Below are 16,849 nucleotides of genomic sequence, written 5' to 3'. Positions count from 1 at the left end.
CCATGTGCTTGGAAAACACAAGTCCAGGCATGTCTGGGGCAATGCTGAGTCTCTCCAAGCAAGTTTGAGCAATTCCCCAGGTGTGGTCTCATGCAGGTGAGTCATTGCATTGTAGCTCCCTTGCTGGACAATGGCTGTTGATGGGTTGTTTGACCCCCAACCTGGCCTTGGTTACTTTCCTTGCTGTTGCCTCTGGGGAGCTAATATCTGGCTGATTCCCCAACTTACAGCATGTTTTAGTGACCACCAGACAACACAATTCTCATAACTTCATATGCATTAATGATCTACATCTATGGATAGAGAAATGACTTTCAGCAGATCATAACCTTTCCCCTGATACCTTACAAGGCATGCTTTATATGCAAGATCTCGATTATATAAAAATGAGGAATATGGGGTTCCAGGACGCTCCCCCAAGGTATAGAATGTCACAGTCAACATTAAGTAAAGGGGATGATGTGAAGTTAGTATGTGAGTGACTACATTACTTCCCAGGCTAGGGGTCAAAGCATGCCCCATTGAAGTCAATGGAAGTTAGGCACCTTAAATACCTTTGAGGATCTGGGCCAGAAGCTTTAACAGTCAGATGGAGCTGGATGGCCATGGAATAAATCAAAGAGTTTACTTACCAACCTGATTTCTGAAGGCTGATTGATAAGCAACATACCATTGTCTATTTTCCTTTTTATTGTGTTCTTTATTGTGACAGATTTTAAGATCCATGGGGCAGGGCTCACATCTTTTTGCCTACAGCTGTAGTACTGTGTGCACATCCATGGCCCTTTGGTCAATAATTTAATAAGTCATCATCATGGCTACTTACCAGTGTCACAAGGGACCCCCTTTTTGTCCTCAGTTACCCAAGTGCAATTCCCAATGACTTCCAGAGGAGTTGCACCTGTGTTGCGGAGGGCAGGTTTGGACCCAGGAACTCTATGAATGAGAAGTGAGGTAAGGTGATCTCTGAAGTAGTTATTGTGACTAGTGGTAAAAATTTAAAAAATACCTAACTGATTTAGGAGCTTAAGTCCTATTTTCAAAATTGATTTAGGCATTTAGGAGCCTAAATCTCATTGCAAGTCAAAAGAATTTGAACTCAATAGGATTTAGGCACTGATCTGCAGTTTTTGGCACGTAAATACCTTTAAAAAATGGGGCTTTAGCCTCCTAAATTCCTAAGTTCCTTTTGAAAATGGGACTTTGTTGCCTCTGAAGATTTTACTCTTGAACTTCAAGCAGTTCTATTTTTAATAGCCACATTTGGAATAACTTTCAGACCCTGTATAAGTGGTTTTTATGAGTTTAGAGCAACTCACTTTTTAGATGCCAAATCCTTTTAGTGGCAAGTTTTCAGATAATAAGATCTTTCTTTATTATATTAAGTTCCTTGAGCAATACTGTTATATTTAAAAAATAATTTCAACATCAAATAGGTGCTGATCAGATTCTTAATTCAATTATTGTACTTTAAAAAAAAATAAATACAGGCCTCAGTTAAAGGAAAGGAAAAAGTTGGTCACAGAACTGGAAAAGCTGCCTAATAAAAAAGGATTTCTTTACAGTAAATTTATATTTGTATATAATACATTTATATAGAGGCATGTTCACAACCAATTTGCATGGCATTGTGACGAAGTGGGGATTTCCCCTTGTTATGTTGTGTGTGTCTTGCTGTTTTGCATGGATGCTGTGTGCGACTTTTGTGGAGGCTGCTCCAGCTGCCTGTATGGATGCTATGGCCGCCCCTTCATAACCTGAGACCCAGGAGAGGGATGCAATCAGGTGACTCTGGCCTGGGAAGCGAGACAAAGGCTGGAGGAGGAGCAATGGGCAGGGCAGGGGCCAGACAACTGGAAGCAAGTCAGTCTCAGCTGGCTTAGGGCACAGGAGGAGGGCCAGAGCCTTGGCTCTGGGCTCCCGTCCTCCCAAGATGCTCCTGTCGACTAATAAACCTTCTGTTTTACCAGCTGGCTGAGAGTCACGTCTGACTCCGGAATTGGGGTGCAGAGCCCTCTGGCTTCCCCAGGAGCCCCGCCCAGGTGGACTTGCTTTGGGAAGTGCATGGTGTAGAAGGGGATGCTGAATGCTCCGAGGTCAGACCCAGGAAGTAATATTAAGATTTCCCAACACTTCCCACTTTTTTGGTTGCTTTCAACTTCACCAAACTAACTATTTGGACTAAAATTTTCCATGCCAGGTGTCTGCCTCAGGATGAACACTTTGGAAAATGTTAGCCAGAATAGTTCAGTCATTTCTGAGAATTAGGCTAGTGAAAAATACATGGTTGTGCCCATATGTGAAAATAAATTAATATTTGTGAAGCACTCTGCTACTATAATGATGAGAGACATAGAAAAGTCCATGAGGAAATTAATATTTCTGTCTTTAGAGCATGGTTTGCAATAAATATGGCCTGGGGCCACACATTGGACAATGAGGACCAAACAAAATCTTGAATAGCTGTTTACCAAGTGAGTACCATCCATCCCGTGCACCGAATGCGGTGGGTGTCCTGTGGAAAACATAGCATGTGATCACGTAGTTAAAGACTATCATAATGCAGATGCACAAGGGAGCCAAATGAAGAGGGCACAAGCAACCTTAATTCTGGCATTTCCTAACTAATGAGTGCCTGACTGTGTAACTTCAATAAATGTCCTTTTAACATAGGGGTTTTTTATATGAAATTATATATACAGTTTCAGTATGGACACTTGGTGGGAGTGGAGGGAGATTTTCAAAGGCATAAGTGAGAGTTAGGCACCAAACTCCCAATGAAATTCAGTGGGAGTTAGGCATGTAAGTGCTTTGAAAATCTTCCCCTAGATCTTTGTTCATCACTGAAGGATAATTGTCCCCCAGATCAACTGGCTTGTAAAGATAACAGGTGCGCCAGCGCAGACACGCGAAAAAGATATGGAATATAGTAGTCCTTTCCCAGGTGAGGATTGGATTGGGTTGCCGGGTGTGAATGCAGGGAGGAAAGGAAGTCAATTGATGACAGAGGATTTGGGTGAATTGGTAGCATGCACTGGGGAAGGGATGATGAGGGAGAAGATAGTTAGGTAGCAGCTAGATTGGATGGGTTGAAATTGGTTTTAGGAGAGAACAGTGAACAGAGGGATAAATATTGTTTTTCCCCCCCACCATGACCTTGACTATAAAGTGTCTTAATATTTAATTCTGAAAGAGGGGGAGAGGAAAGAGGGAACCCCTTTTTCCTCTACTTCCCTGTGGCCCAGTGTTGCACTTTGAAAATATGACCATGCTGCAGTAAAAGTATAACCTGTGTGCACAAGCCAGCTTCCCACCTGCAGCCCTACCCATTCTTTTGGGCACCAGCCACCACTACCAAAACCCACTGAAGGCACTGGGAGTCCTTCTGCTGATTGAATGGGATTCAGATTGGGCCCTAGGTCCCTGATTCTAGCAAGGTTCTTAAGCATCCTGGCTAACTTCAAGCACGATTTCAATGGGATTACTCACATGCTGAAAGTTGGATACAAGCTTAAGGAGTCTGCTGGATCAGGGAGTCTGTACACAGTTCTGCTCCCAAGCATTCTAGTTTGAATTTTTCTTTACAGCCCTTTGCTAATAAAGAGCATCCACCGACCTCCACTGGGCTAGCTTATCTGTCTGTCTCCATGCCTTCATTTTCTTCCCTCAGTTTCCAAACTCCAGCTGCAGGGGAGGGGAAAGCAGGAGGTTGCGAGGAGCTGGGCTGCAGGAAAACCCAACACGGCCATTTAAAATAAATATTAATTTTCAACTGAAATGTCTTTTATTTTATTTATTTATTTATTTATTTTTAGAATAGTAAAACACATGAAGCCTGGAGGTTTCAAGCACTTCCCTGCTGGGCTGGTGACTTACCGGTAATTTATTTCTTTAATTTGTTACAACCCCACAAAAAATGTTATTCTTTGGAGCTTTGCTAGCTCAAGTTTTGCATGTATTATTTGCAGTAAAAGATTAATGAGCTAGCAGAAGCAATTTCTAATGGAGTCCCTTGGTTTTCCTCTCTCTCTCTCTCTCTCTCTTTTAAAACTTGCATGCCAGTCAAGGACCATGAATCTGCTAAGTGCTCTTGGCACACGGGATAAGGGGGAAAAGAAAGTAATGAAATCAAGAGGACCTTTCATAACCTCTCCCCTCCTACACCACTTCTCAGAAATAACATGTTAATCAACATACTACACCAACCTCACGGACATCAAACTTCTGTGGAAATCACACACTTTGCAAGAATTTGCAGAGTGTATGAATCTGCCTCTCATGAGCTTGCAGGAAGTCGGCTTGTGTAAAAGAAGCTAATCCTACACATATTTCAGAGATGATGCTGGCAAGCAAAGGCAATACACTTAGGCCTTTCTCCTGGCTTCTGTTAGAATTCTGCTGACACTCCCATGGAATATCAGTCAATAATCTCATCATGACTTGGCTCTTTACCTCATGCTAAAATCACCCTGGGATCTGATTTTCAAAAGGCTTCCAGTTTGTGCGCACACACTTGCATGCACATGCTAACAGGTATTTGCATGCACTTATCAAGTAACTACACACTTAAGTGCCCAACTTCAATAAAGTGCCAGTTTTGAATACATACAAATCGGAGAGGTCCTTTGAAAATCTGGCCCTTAGGCACATTAATCAAATACATCCCCCCTAGAGACACACTTACAGTCATTTTATCATCCTTTTCTTTTCTTTTTAAATTACAGCATGTAACATTTGGTAGAAAAACAAAACAAACCCAGCGAGGAGAAAGAGAGAGAGAGAGAGAGAAAGAGAGGAAAACGTCTTCCTAGAAAAGCAGATTCAAACACTACGATATACAATAAATAACAAGCAACTGTTATTAATGGGGGCTCAAATTCTATCCAGGGGTTTATCATAAACCACAAGAGGGATACTCTGAAACCTGTCAGATGTTTGAGGACCCCAAGACGGAATTACAGCACCATATATTATAACTTGTTTTATTATTTTATAGCTCCAGCTTCCTGCTCCACTTCTGCTCTCACCTTCCCATTCCCTCCAATGGCTCCCCAATAACTCCTATTCAACCTCTCTGTTTTCTACTGCATCTTTATTGCGCCTTCTGCCATCTCTGCATGGAAAAGAGACTTCTATGCACTGAAAATAGAGGGACTCGCCGCTGGAGCTGTGCGAATAACCATATTTTGGTTTGGTGGCTGAACTGAAAAATAAAATTAAAAGAATTACTGAAGGTTAAACTGAAATGAAAATATTTTGAATTTTCTGGCAAAACAAAATGTTTTTAAAAAGTTTTGTTTTGTGTCCCCCAACAAATTTCAGTCAACCCAAACCTAAATATTTTGTTTCAATCTTGAGGGGTTTTTTTAAACATTTTTTTAAAAATACAATTGAGAAAAATGCCAAAACAAAACATCTTTCCAAAATGAAAAGTCCGAATATTTCATTTTGGAAATGCCAATATATACACTTTTGAAAATTTTCAGGTTCCCCTCCCCCCCCCCGCAACTAAAACAATTTGTCCTAATCAACCTAAATCTGCATTTTTGGTGACATTTTTGTATGTGTGCTGGTAACCACACTCTGAGAAGGGATAAAATGTTTCTTCTTATTGACGGGTTTTGAAACGTATGACGACAGTCTCACACCCATGAACATAAATGAAAGCATTTGATCAATTACAGACATGTCACTTGGAGCTGTAGTCATCAGGATTTCTTTTCTAAAAGGGATGAAGAGTGATTAACATCACAATGTCTGCATAGCAAAGTGTTTAAATGCTCATGCAGTGCAGACTCCCTGTAAAGGTGTGGGCAGTCCCTGTGCACTCCTAGCACTCCAGTACTGTGGGCTATGGTTCAAACAAAGCCTCTGGTTAGGCTGGTCTCCTACGTATGTTTACACTGCAATCAAAAACCCGCAGCACCGTGTCTCAGAGCCCAAGTCAGTGGATCCGGGTTCGCAGAGCTCAGGCTCTGGGGCTAAAAAAGCAATGTAGATGTTCCGGCTTGGGCTGGAGACCCCCTCCCTCACTCTGCCAATGGGGTCTCAGAGCCCAGGCTCCAGCCCAAGCCAGCCACAGCCTTGCTGCAGGTCTGCAGTGTAGGCCTAGAGCCTGAGAGAAAACAGCCACTGCAGCCTGCAGGTTTTCTTCTCCCCTCTCTCTCCCCCTCAGCTTCCTGTACTTCTTCCTATTTATATAGCCCAGCCCTAGGGCAGGGCAAGGCCTCCTTGATTACACCCCAGGCTCCAGCCTGTCCTGTGAAGGTGTAAAAATTGTATTAAAGCTAATGTTAAAATTGAGAAAAGAGGGTCTGTGCATCTGGGTTAGTGCTTAGATTATCCACAAATACAAAGTTTGTTTTTAAAAGTCATGATACATAGAGTACATAATCAGCAATAACCCAAATTTAGGTGAATAAATTTAAGAATACAGTTTAGATATTAGCATCCCAGTATTCAGGTACATCATTCATGAGAAGTTGTACAGAGATTTGGTTGTGGAAAGCAAAATATACCAATGAGTGGAGATTGTCCCTCAGTAATTGAGAATTAGAGTAGGTTGTCCATTTAGAAAATACAATCTATCAGGGAAGTATTTCAGTTACTTTCCCCACTGTACTTCTCACTCCTTCACACTCCCATACACATTTATTTAAAGTTAGGCAGAAGCAAACCAAATATACAAACAGTTAAAGTTTTGTAGGCATGCCAAGCAATATTCAAGCAGCAAATCGGCTCAAGAGAAAACTGAATAACGATTAAGAATATTATTGGCACGCATACGGAGATCATTGCGTATGATGGATTTAAATCTGAGCTTCCTGGGGAAACTACAGAAAGAAGAACCTGTGGCCATTGTAATGACATTTACGCAGGGCTTAATTTGTGCCAGAGCAGAGCCAGAGCAGAGCCCCGGCACCTCTAGGCTTGGCAGTTCATAGCCCCAGCACCTCTGGGCCTGCCACATCAGTTATGAAAGTAAAAAATTTGCACCTAATTGCTTGAGTACCGGCATCTGTTTCATTACATATTAAGCACTGCATTTACCTACACCTATAAAATGCTGTACTACTGTAGTGCAACTGGAGTTAAGTGCCTCAGACCAAAGGATCTGCGAAACAAGGTTCTGTTTTCTTTGTCATGTTACACAACTGCTAGACCCATCTTATCCATGATAAATTCTTTTGCTTCACTTTCATCCCAGGTAAACTTCTAGGTAAGAGACCTTTCTAATTATGAAAAAAAAGAAAATAAAAAAAAATCTGGAAGAAACCCATTTAGAAACCGTACTAAACAAGGGTTTTCATGCCTTCTGCATTAAAACATACTCTGGTATTACTCAAGAATGAGAAAGTTCTTGCTGGCTATGGACATCATTGGTCACTCATAAGTATTATTGTAGTCAGGCAGTAATCACAAATGTATCTTTCTGCATTTCTACTGCAAAGGCAGTAAGACCTGTGTCAAGGCTGATTCCCCACTCTGGCACTCTGAGTGCAGAAGGTGGGGGCCTGTAAGGATTCTAAAAATTAATACTGGCCACTCCAGGCATGTATTAAACTCCCAAGGTTACAGCTTTTCTCTGACCTTGGATGGGTAGATGATGCCACCACCAAGTGCAAAAATCCCTTTGAGAACCCAGGAAGGCGCATTGGGAATTCCTTCCTGTGGGGTACCCTCAAGCCTTTTCACCCCCAGTCCAGGGAAGACCTGAGAAAGAAAACAAAGGAAATCAGCTATTGCCACCAGCTAATTAAACAACATGTGCACACACCTCTTAGGACACCAAAAATCCAATCCTGTTCTTAAAAAAGGTAAATTTTATTAAAAACAAAAAGAAAGAAAATACATCTGGAACTTGGGCTTTTTCTAGATATTAAAAGAGCAAATACAAAAATTAAGAATCAAGAATAGCTCTCTTGAGGTCCAGCTTAAAGGTTACAAGCAAAACAAAAGCACCTGGGGTTAGCACAGAGGAATTCACAAGCCATAAAGAAATAAAAGAAATAAACCTAATCACGTCTTCCTAGACATTTCCTGATCTACTTACATATCTGGGAAAAAGAAAAGGAGGACTTGTGGCACCTTAGAGACTAACCAATTTATTTGAGCATAAGCTTTCGTGAGCTACAGCTCACTTCATCGGATGCATACTGTGGAAAGTGTAGAAGATCTTTTTATACACACAAACCATGAAAAAATACCTCCCCCCACCCCACTCTCCTGCTGGTATAGCTTATCTAAAGTGATCACTCTCCTTACAATGTGTATGATGATCAAGTTGGGCCATTTCCAGCACAAATCCACAAATCCAGGGTTTAACAAGAACGTCTGAGGAGGGGGGGCGGGGGGGGGGGAGGAAAAAACAAGGGGAAATAGGTTACCTTGCATAATGACTTAGCCACTCCCAGTCTCTATTCAAGCCTAAGTTAATTGTATCCAATTTGCAAATGAATTCCAATTCAGCAGTCTCTCCCTGGAGTCTGGATTTGAAGTTTTTTTGTTGTAATATCGCAACTTTCATGTCTGTAATCGCATGACCAGAGAGATCGAAGTGTTCTCCGACTGGTTTATGAATGTTATAATTCTTGACATCTGATTTGTGTCCATTTATTCTTTTACGTAGAGACTGTCCAGTTTGACCAATGTACATGGCAGAGGGGCATTGCTGGCAGATGATGGCATATATCACATTGGTGGATGTGCAGGTGAACGAGCCTCTGATAGTGTGGCTGATGTTATTAGGCCCTGTGATGGTGTCCCCTGAATAGATATGTGGGCACAGTTGGCAACGGGCTTTGTTGCAAGGATAGGTTCCTGGGTTAGTGGTTCTGTTGTGTGGTACGTGGTATGGGTGGGGGGGAGAGAAAACCTGGATTTGTGCTGGAAATGGCCCAACTTGATTATCATACACATTGTAAGGAGAGTGATCACTTTAGATAAGCTATACCAGCAGGAGAGTGGGGTCGGGGGAGGTATTTTTTCATGCTTTGTGTGTATAAAAAGATCTTCTACACTTTCCACAGTATGCATCCGATGAAGTGAGCTGTAGCTCACGAAAGCTTATGCTCAAATAAATTGGTTAGTCTCTAAGGTGCCACAAGTACTCCTTTTCTTTTTGCGAATACAGACTAACACGGCTGTTACTCTGATACATATCTGGGGTTTCAAATGAGTAGTTTTTCTAGGTATGATCTGATGATTTTCATACCTGGCCCAAGGCTTTTTACTGCATAGTTCCAGCCCTGTCTCTGCTCTCCAGGAGAACAACAGAGAGAGACAAAGGGGAAGATTTTTCCCAATTTTAAAAAGTTCTAGCCTTCCCATTGGCTGTTTTGGTCAGGTGCCCACTCCCTTCCTTTTACCTATGGACTTTTTAACCCTTTACAGGTAAAGCAAGTGGAGAACACCTACTAACAGGGATTTTATAGCTAACTGGCTGGCTGGGTGTCCATAAAAGGGAGCTATCCTCCCCCTTCCCTTCATTTATCACAGCCTGAATCTAGGAAAGTATTTAAGCATATGGTTAACTTTAAACACATAAACAGTCCCAGTAATTTCAATAGGATTACTTGCATGCTTAAAATCAGACACGTGCTTAAGTATCTTGCTGGATCAGGTCCTAAATGACATCCTTCTAAACATGCAGCAATTGTATTACACTTGTGCTTGTGCCCGTTTCCATTTTCTTTACAATTTTTGTCAGAGAAAAGGCTTTCCAAACTCTGTCATTTTTTGTTCCCAGCACAATCTTTGGCACACAGAAGAGACAGCATCAGAAGTGTCAGTGTTTTCATATTCAGATTCAAGGTGCAAATGCAGGCGACACATCAGAGCTGTATACGCCGGGGTCGGCAACCTTTGGCACCCAGCCCATCAGGGTAAAGCCGCTGGGGGGCCAGGCTGCTTTGTTTATCTGGAGCGTCCGCAGGCACGGAGCCCCGCAGCTCCTACTGGCCGCGATTCACCGTTCCTGGCCAATGGGAGCTGCGGGAAGCAGTGGCTAGCATGTCCCTCTGCCTGTGCCGCTTCCTGCAGCTCCCATTGGCCAGGAATGGCGAACTACGGCCAGTGGGAGCTGCGGGGCTTTGTGCCTGCGGACGCTCCAGATAAACAAAGCAGCCCGGCCTGCCAAGGGCTTTACCCTGATGGGCCAAGTGCCAAAGGTTGCCAACCCCTGGTATACGCTGTCTACAGCACGCTGCTTCTAGGCAGATGCAAAGACACAACCTGACTTCATGTTTGCCACCTATGCAATCTACGACTGCCATTCTGACCCCGCAAGGAAGCCCCTGGCTTTAACATTCAGTTTCTTTTCCTATTAAAGTGACATCACTCACACCTTTATACCTAGTGTTTAAATAGCAGTAGTTGGACTGAATGTTGGCTCTGGGGAATCCTCTTACAGAAATTAGAAATAGCAAACAGAAGAGGTTCAATACAGCCCTTTCCTCCTGAGTTCTGAAATGATCAGCAGCACTGCATTAGCACCCAGGTCAGGCCCCATTGTCCTGGGCACGGCACATACACAAAAAGTGATTACTGTCCTGAACAAACCAGCTCAAGAGCTACCTGCTGCTGACACAGAGGTGATCCCTTCAAGCAGGTGCTGATGGGGGAGCCAACTGGCAGTGCTGGTTCACGAATTGTTCTGCTGCTGTGCCCAAGGCCATCCCAAACTGTACGTCAGCACCAGGGAGCCCTGTAATGGGGGTGTGATGGTGATCCAATGGGAGGCTGGCTAACGTCAGCTGTTTAAACTGCCTTGCTGAACTCTCTGCTGTGTCCCCAACATGTTGTGCAGGCAAACAGGAGACAGCTGAGTGCTGGGTGCAGAAGCAGGTCTCCATTGTTCAGTGCCGGGGGAAACCTTGTCTGCTAGAGGAATGTCCTTCAAGTGGTACCCGCCACTCCAAATGCAAATTTCCTCTTCCGAGTGTGGGGGGGGAGGGCAGGAGCCCTTTGACGTGGCTACTTTGGCTGCCCAACATGTGCAGCAGCTATTGCTAAGTAATGGGAGTCTCCCAGCCCTCTCCAGGGCACTTCAGTGAAACTCCTCTCCCTTCCAAATGGAAGCCACGTGGTGGGATAAAGTTAACAGGGGAAAATATAATGGGAATTTTATTTTCCAAAGGGGAAGGATAAGTTGCAAAAGGCTCTCATATAGGGAGCAGAAGAAGAGAGCACTAATCTCCTCCATGGAGGCAAAGAGACCAGGGAGGTTCAGCAAACATGCCAGCAGAGAGAACTGTCATTAAAAAGAAAAGTCCAGTAATTTGATTTCATTCACCTGGTCAGAAAGATCCCTGGGTTGACTGTCCAGAGCAGGACATCCATCACAGGAGAATGGGGGTATGAAGCTATAATTATTCCCTCAACACCAGTGAGCCTCTCCACTTCAGCGGGAGGCTGAATAACCGATCTGTAAACGAATTCATTGACTTTTTAAATTTTATTTTCTTGCTAAGTGCTGGAAACAGTCCACCTTAAAGAAATAAGTTAGGAAAATCAAATAAATGGAAGGAGAGCGCAGATAAGATTCCCTTACTTATTGTGTCAAGTAGTTTTAGAACGAGCCTCTGAAGAAAAAAGAATGTAATGCTGAATTTGGCTTCCACTATCCAAAGAACAGCTGGTGCATTTCTGCATGACTTAGCTTAATGTAACAAGATTGGAATTTTTAAGTTTCCAAGAAAAAATAATGAAGTGAAGTTAGTGTTAGCTTTCTGCTATCTGTACCAGTTACCCTTTGACACCTAGGAGCCAGCCATTTGAAAATCAGGATAATTAATTAGTAACAAAACAAAGGGAAGCATCAGCACCATGGCACAATACATTAATGTTCCCGTCTGTGAACCATCTGCACTCCAGTCCTGGCCTTTGGAAGGGAGAGGGGCATTTCTTGCCTCACAAGGTCCCACAGCATCAGTATTGCATCAACATGGGAAAAAAAAATTCAGGAGAGACTTCTTCCGGACTGACTCTCCTGTGGGCCTGGGGCTATTAGATTTTGTGAGGCCCCTGGGGGTTTGGAGTGGGGGAGTGGGTTCAGGGCTGGGGATGGCAGTGCGGGAGGGGGTGTGGGGTGCAGGCTCCGGCCGGGAGGAGCTTACCTCAGGCAGCTTCTAGTCGGCGGTGCAGCAGGGCTAAGGCAGGATCCTTGCCTGCCCTGGCTCCGTGCTGCTCTGCTCCCCGAGGTGGCCAGATGTCCAGCCTCTAGGCAGAATTGCCAGGCTGCTCTATGCGGTGCGCGCTTCCCGTGCCCGCAGGTGCCACCCTCGCACCTCCCACTGGCCGGGGTACATGGCCAATGGGAGCTGTGGAGCAAGCTCTGGGGGCGGGAGCAGCACGCAAAGATTCCCTGAACGCCCCTTGCCTAGGGGCCACAGAGGTACATCAGCGAGCCAGTGCTTGCAGCTCCAGGGCTGGGGGGGCTTGCCGCAGGCCAGATCAAAAGAAGCAGCATGCCACATGCGGCCTGCGGGGCCCCTCTTAGCCCAAGGCCCTGGGCTGCAGCCCCTAAAACCACTGGATTAATCCGGCCTTGCTCCCACCACATCGGGGGCCATTCTCCAGCTCGCCTCCTCACCATTGTGCTTAGCTGTGTTGCTGAAGTGTGAACATCTGCAGGCAGAAAGGGAGTGATTTAATCCAGACCATTATCAGACTGGTGTGTGGCAAAGACCAATCCAGAATCCTTTTCATGCAGACTCAACAATCCAGCATAGAGCCAGCTCATGACAGTCACAGGTATATAAAAAAAGTGCCACACAACAAATGTTTGCCATTTGGTACCCATACAGACATGACGGAATCCTGGTCTGGGGTAGAATCCTAGGTCTATTCAAATTGCAAAACCGTCACTGACTTCTATAAGGCCAAGATTTTACCAAGTCCAATTCTGCAACCACTCCATGTGTAGAACTTCTGCTGAAGAGTTTCCTGCATAGAACAACTGCAGACTCAAACACAAGTTGACCAATAAATAACCTAACTCATAGAAAGGTGCCTGAAGAAGATTTAATTTGTAGAAAGACTGTTTAATAAGTACAGTCCTAATCTGTGCAGGTTCTTATACCTTGCCTATCACTGGGGTATCTGAGCACCTTCTCCGGTCCATGTCAAAGTACTGCTTGGTGGCAGGACCAGATATATATTTTATTTCAGGAATTCAGCCTGCAGAGCAGTAAATCTGCTGTCGGGAAAAATGACTTTTACATTGACAGGGCTATATGTGTTTAATAGAACACTTAACTATTTTTTTAAAAAAGACAGACAGACAGACAGAAGAAAGTACCTGATCTGGATTTTTTCTGTACCTTGTTGAAACAAATTCCCCCTTCAGGTAAGATGATTGAGAAGATTGTGTCAAAGCAGTCACTTATGATATTATCTAGAGCCCTACAACTCATTTGACACCTTTTAAGCCTGAGCATGGCATAGACACTTCAATATCATGTTGGTTGATGATCTCCTGTTGGACAAAAGGGTCATGTCAATTCTACAGCACTGTCAGCAGCCTTCAGTACATGGCCCAAGAAGTTGAACACATTTGGTATCTTGCCCAGCTGTTCTTATACTTAGGAGCCCCAGAGTTTATTTTCTGAAAGAAGTAATGTGCTGACTTTTAGAAGTGCTGAGACCCCACAACCCCAGAAAAAATCAATGGGAATAGTGAGTGTGACATTACACACCATATTCTTTATGTAAATATGCATATGATATGGATATGACACTACTGAGATGTACTTTATGCAAGATGGCTCATGTAAGATATCATTGGACAGGTTATGGTTTACTGAATGTGATTATCCAACTTATATGCCTGGATCATTTCTGTATCTGAAGTTAGGAATATTGACTGTGTATCTATATTTCAAATGGGTTAATTTGGGTGTCACCCCCAACTAGCCCTTGAGGTACAACAATGAGAAAACCAGACAGTGCTAATGGCCCATTAGCAAAGACAATGGACTGTAAAAGAGGTTAGTCTTCCTGTGGATGCTCAAGACAGCCTACGAGTAATGGCTGCCACAGCCTTGCAGAGACGTGGGTCTGAGTCACCTGGTACTGGACACCACTCCTCCACTTTTGGAATGCCAGTGTTTTTCCACTGGAAGACAAAGGGTTCCCGCCTCACACAAGAGCTATATAAGGCAGGGGAGCGACATCGTCGAGGTTCTCCTCTGCCTCCACACCCAAAGAGACACTGGAAAACACCTGGAAGCAAGAACTGAACGGGGGGAAGAACAAGCTGGAAGGGCGTCTAGCTTGTGAGTAATAATACCTGAAGTCTGAAGCTGCAGGCCAGTGCAGCTGCCTTTCAAGACTTTCTGTAATCTGCCTGTAACAATATCTAGGGTGAGAAATTACTATTTGTAACCAATTTCTTTAGTGAAACAAGTTTAGTTTGAATGTTTTGTTTTATTTGCTTAGTAATCCGCTTTATTCTGTTTGCTATCTCCTTAACCACTTCAGATCGACCTTTTGCAGTTAATAAACCTATTTCTTGTTTATAATATAACCCAGTTTGTGCAATTCATAATTGGGTGGGGGAGGGGAGGGACAAGAGGCTGTGCATACCCTTCTTCCACATTGAGGGAGGAGGCAGATTTCATAATATACCTTTGGGTCTGCACTCCCAGGGAGGTGGACACCGGAGTGCTGGGGCAAGTCCCTTAGGCTGAGTCTTCCCAGAGCTGATCTCAGTGTCTGTGTCATTCTGCAGTTGGGTGTGGCCCTGCCTGTGTGTGTGCTAGAGGAGGCTTAAGAGCCTGGCTCAGCAAGGCAGGTAAAAAGGGGTCTCATGTTGGCAGAACAGGCGGGCTCAGTGGTATCTCAGCACATCAGGTGGCATCTGAAAGGGGGGCAACCCATGAAGTGAGTGCTCAACAACTCTGGCAATCATGCCCTACAAGCAGTGCTTAAATTGTAAAGACAGAGGTGCCGGGGTTCAAGTAATTAGGTGCCTGGGCTCAAGCAATATTTTACTTTTATAACTGACGTGGCAAGCCCAGAGGTGCCGGGGCCCTGACCTGCCGAAGTCTAGAAGAGCCAAGGCTCAGCTCTGGCACAAATTGAGCACCGCCTACAAGTGAGCGGCACTGGGTAATTGTTAGCCCTCCTAGAGAATTTTCTGATGCAGAGGTCTACTTTGATGAACCTCTTGTCTGATGTATGAAATTCCCTTTTGAATGGCAGTGTACTCAGTATCTGGGGACACTTAGTTCTATGTCCCCGTTTCTTCACGGAGCTGGGCTTTACTGTTTTTCAGACTTCAGTGGGATTGCTTGTGAGAGTGAGCATTGCAGGATCAGGCTCATAGACAATATGACCCAGAATATGTAATCCGCACATGCAAAAGTGCAGGACATAAAACATCAGCACTGCTGCCACTACAAACATGTAATTTTGTATTGCTACCAGAGCACGAAAGGGCTTATCCATGGAACTGCAGAGTTCTAAGATTGTGTACAAAAATAATACGAAAAAAAATGCACTGCACCACAGTGAAAAATCACTTATGTGAGTGAAACAATTTAACTGAAAAGCATAAGCAATGGCTAAGTACAGGGAAAAGTTCACTTGAGTCCCTCACTAGTGCACATGTCAGTGTAAGGAGTACAATTTAAGGAGACCGTTATATTTTTCCAGTAAGAGAGACACTTGAGTAACTAACTCCTGGCTATGACACTCCCATCCAAGGGCCACACTATTAAAAAAGAAAGCAAACTAAACAAACTAACCTGCCATAGCTGATCCACGGTGATTACTGTTTCTTGGAAGAGTGGGAGAGTCCCTGAAACTTTAACTTATCTAATGCAAAATCCTCCAGTGACATGGATAGAGGAGTCATGTGCATCCACTTGCCCTCGCTTCTGCTCGGCTTTTTGGTTAAGAACCACTAGAGTATCAGTTTAATATCTGGTATGTCCGATCTCTAGGAAACTGAATGAGCTAAGAAGCCTTCTATCTCCAACAGTTAAGATCTTGATGCAGAAAAAGAAACTGCTTTCCTCAGACAGTACAGCTGGGTAAGAACAGAGTTTCTCGCCACTGTTTAAACCTGGGCAGGCTGGGAAAAAAAGAAATAATACTCAAAAATAAACCCTCCCAGTAATTTAAGAAATTGTTCTTTCCTTATTTCCATTATAAAGAGCAAATGAGCCAAATTAAACATGAACCCTTTTGCAAAGTGCAGAGGATCCTACTGTACTCAAAACAGGGCAACTAAGGAGCTGACAAATAATTAAAAGTTAGGCCCCAGTCCTTTAAACCCTTAGACACATAATTTTATGCAAGTGAGTAGAGTCCCACATAAGCATTGCAGGAACCTAGGCTGCAAGCTCCTTGGGCAGGAACTATGACTTGTGTTTGCATAATACCTAGCACAATGGTGCCTAAGTCCTGATTGGGACTCTCTTGGCACTACCATAATACAAATACATAATAACTGATATCATATATATGTTTTCATTTATTTATATGGTTTTTAAGGCGCTGGTCACTATCTGTTCATCTGAGCACCTAACAAAAACTAACACATTTATTCTTTCAACACAGATCAAAAAGTATCATGATCCCCATTTTACAGAAAGGGAAATGATGCATAAAAATATTAAAGGAAGAGGAAATATGTAGCAGAGCTAGAAATCAAACTCAGCTCTTCTGAGTCCTATTTCAGTACCTTAAAGACAAGCCCATCCTTCCTTTCCTTCTTTTTCTACCATCTTTCCTCAAAATTTGCCATTTTTCTACCAGGGATGCTCGACAACACAAATAAGGCGTAGTACACGTGTCAGGACCATACCTGGACACTTTCTGCAAACATGTATTTGTGATCATT

At 43.6% G+C, this 16,849-nt stretch overlaps 1 long non-coding RNA gene across 6 annotated transcripts in view; it reads right to left on the bottom strand.

Annotated features, from left to right (window-relative positions):
* Positions 1-332: 332 nt before the first annotated feature.
* The window catches only part of LOC119565619, a 129,407-nt gene continuing 112,890 nt past the window's right edge, over positions 333-16,849 (bottom strand). For 2 of the 6 annotated variants that reach the window (XR_006288653.1, XR_006288656.1), the window contains 3 exons: positions 13,301-13,477; positions 7,591-7,713; positions 333-5,203 (listed from right to left, as the gene is read on the bottom strand). This is a non-coding gene — a long non-coding RNA (uncharacterized LOC119565619). Of the gene's footprint in view, positions 5,204-7,590; positions 7,714-11,293; positions 12,038-13,300; positions 13,478-15,749; positions 16,073-16,849 lie in introns of those variants that run through there. The other 4 variants (XR_006288654.1, XR_006288655.1, XR_006288657.1 and 1 more) reach the window with 4 other exon arrangements.

The sequence above is a fragment of the Chelonia mydas genome, chromosome 2 (genome assembly GCF_015237465.2).
Source record: "Chelonia mydas isolate rCheMyd1 chromosome 2, rCheMyd1.pri.v2, whole genome shotgun sequence".
Classification (NCBI taxonomy): domain Eukaryota; kingdom Metazoa; phylum Chordata; order Testudines; family Cheloniidae; genus Chelonia; species Chelonia mydas.
This window is presented reverse-complemented; position numbering and strand designations above follow the sequence as displayed.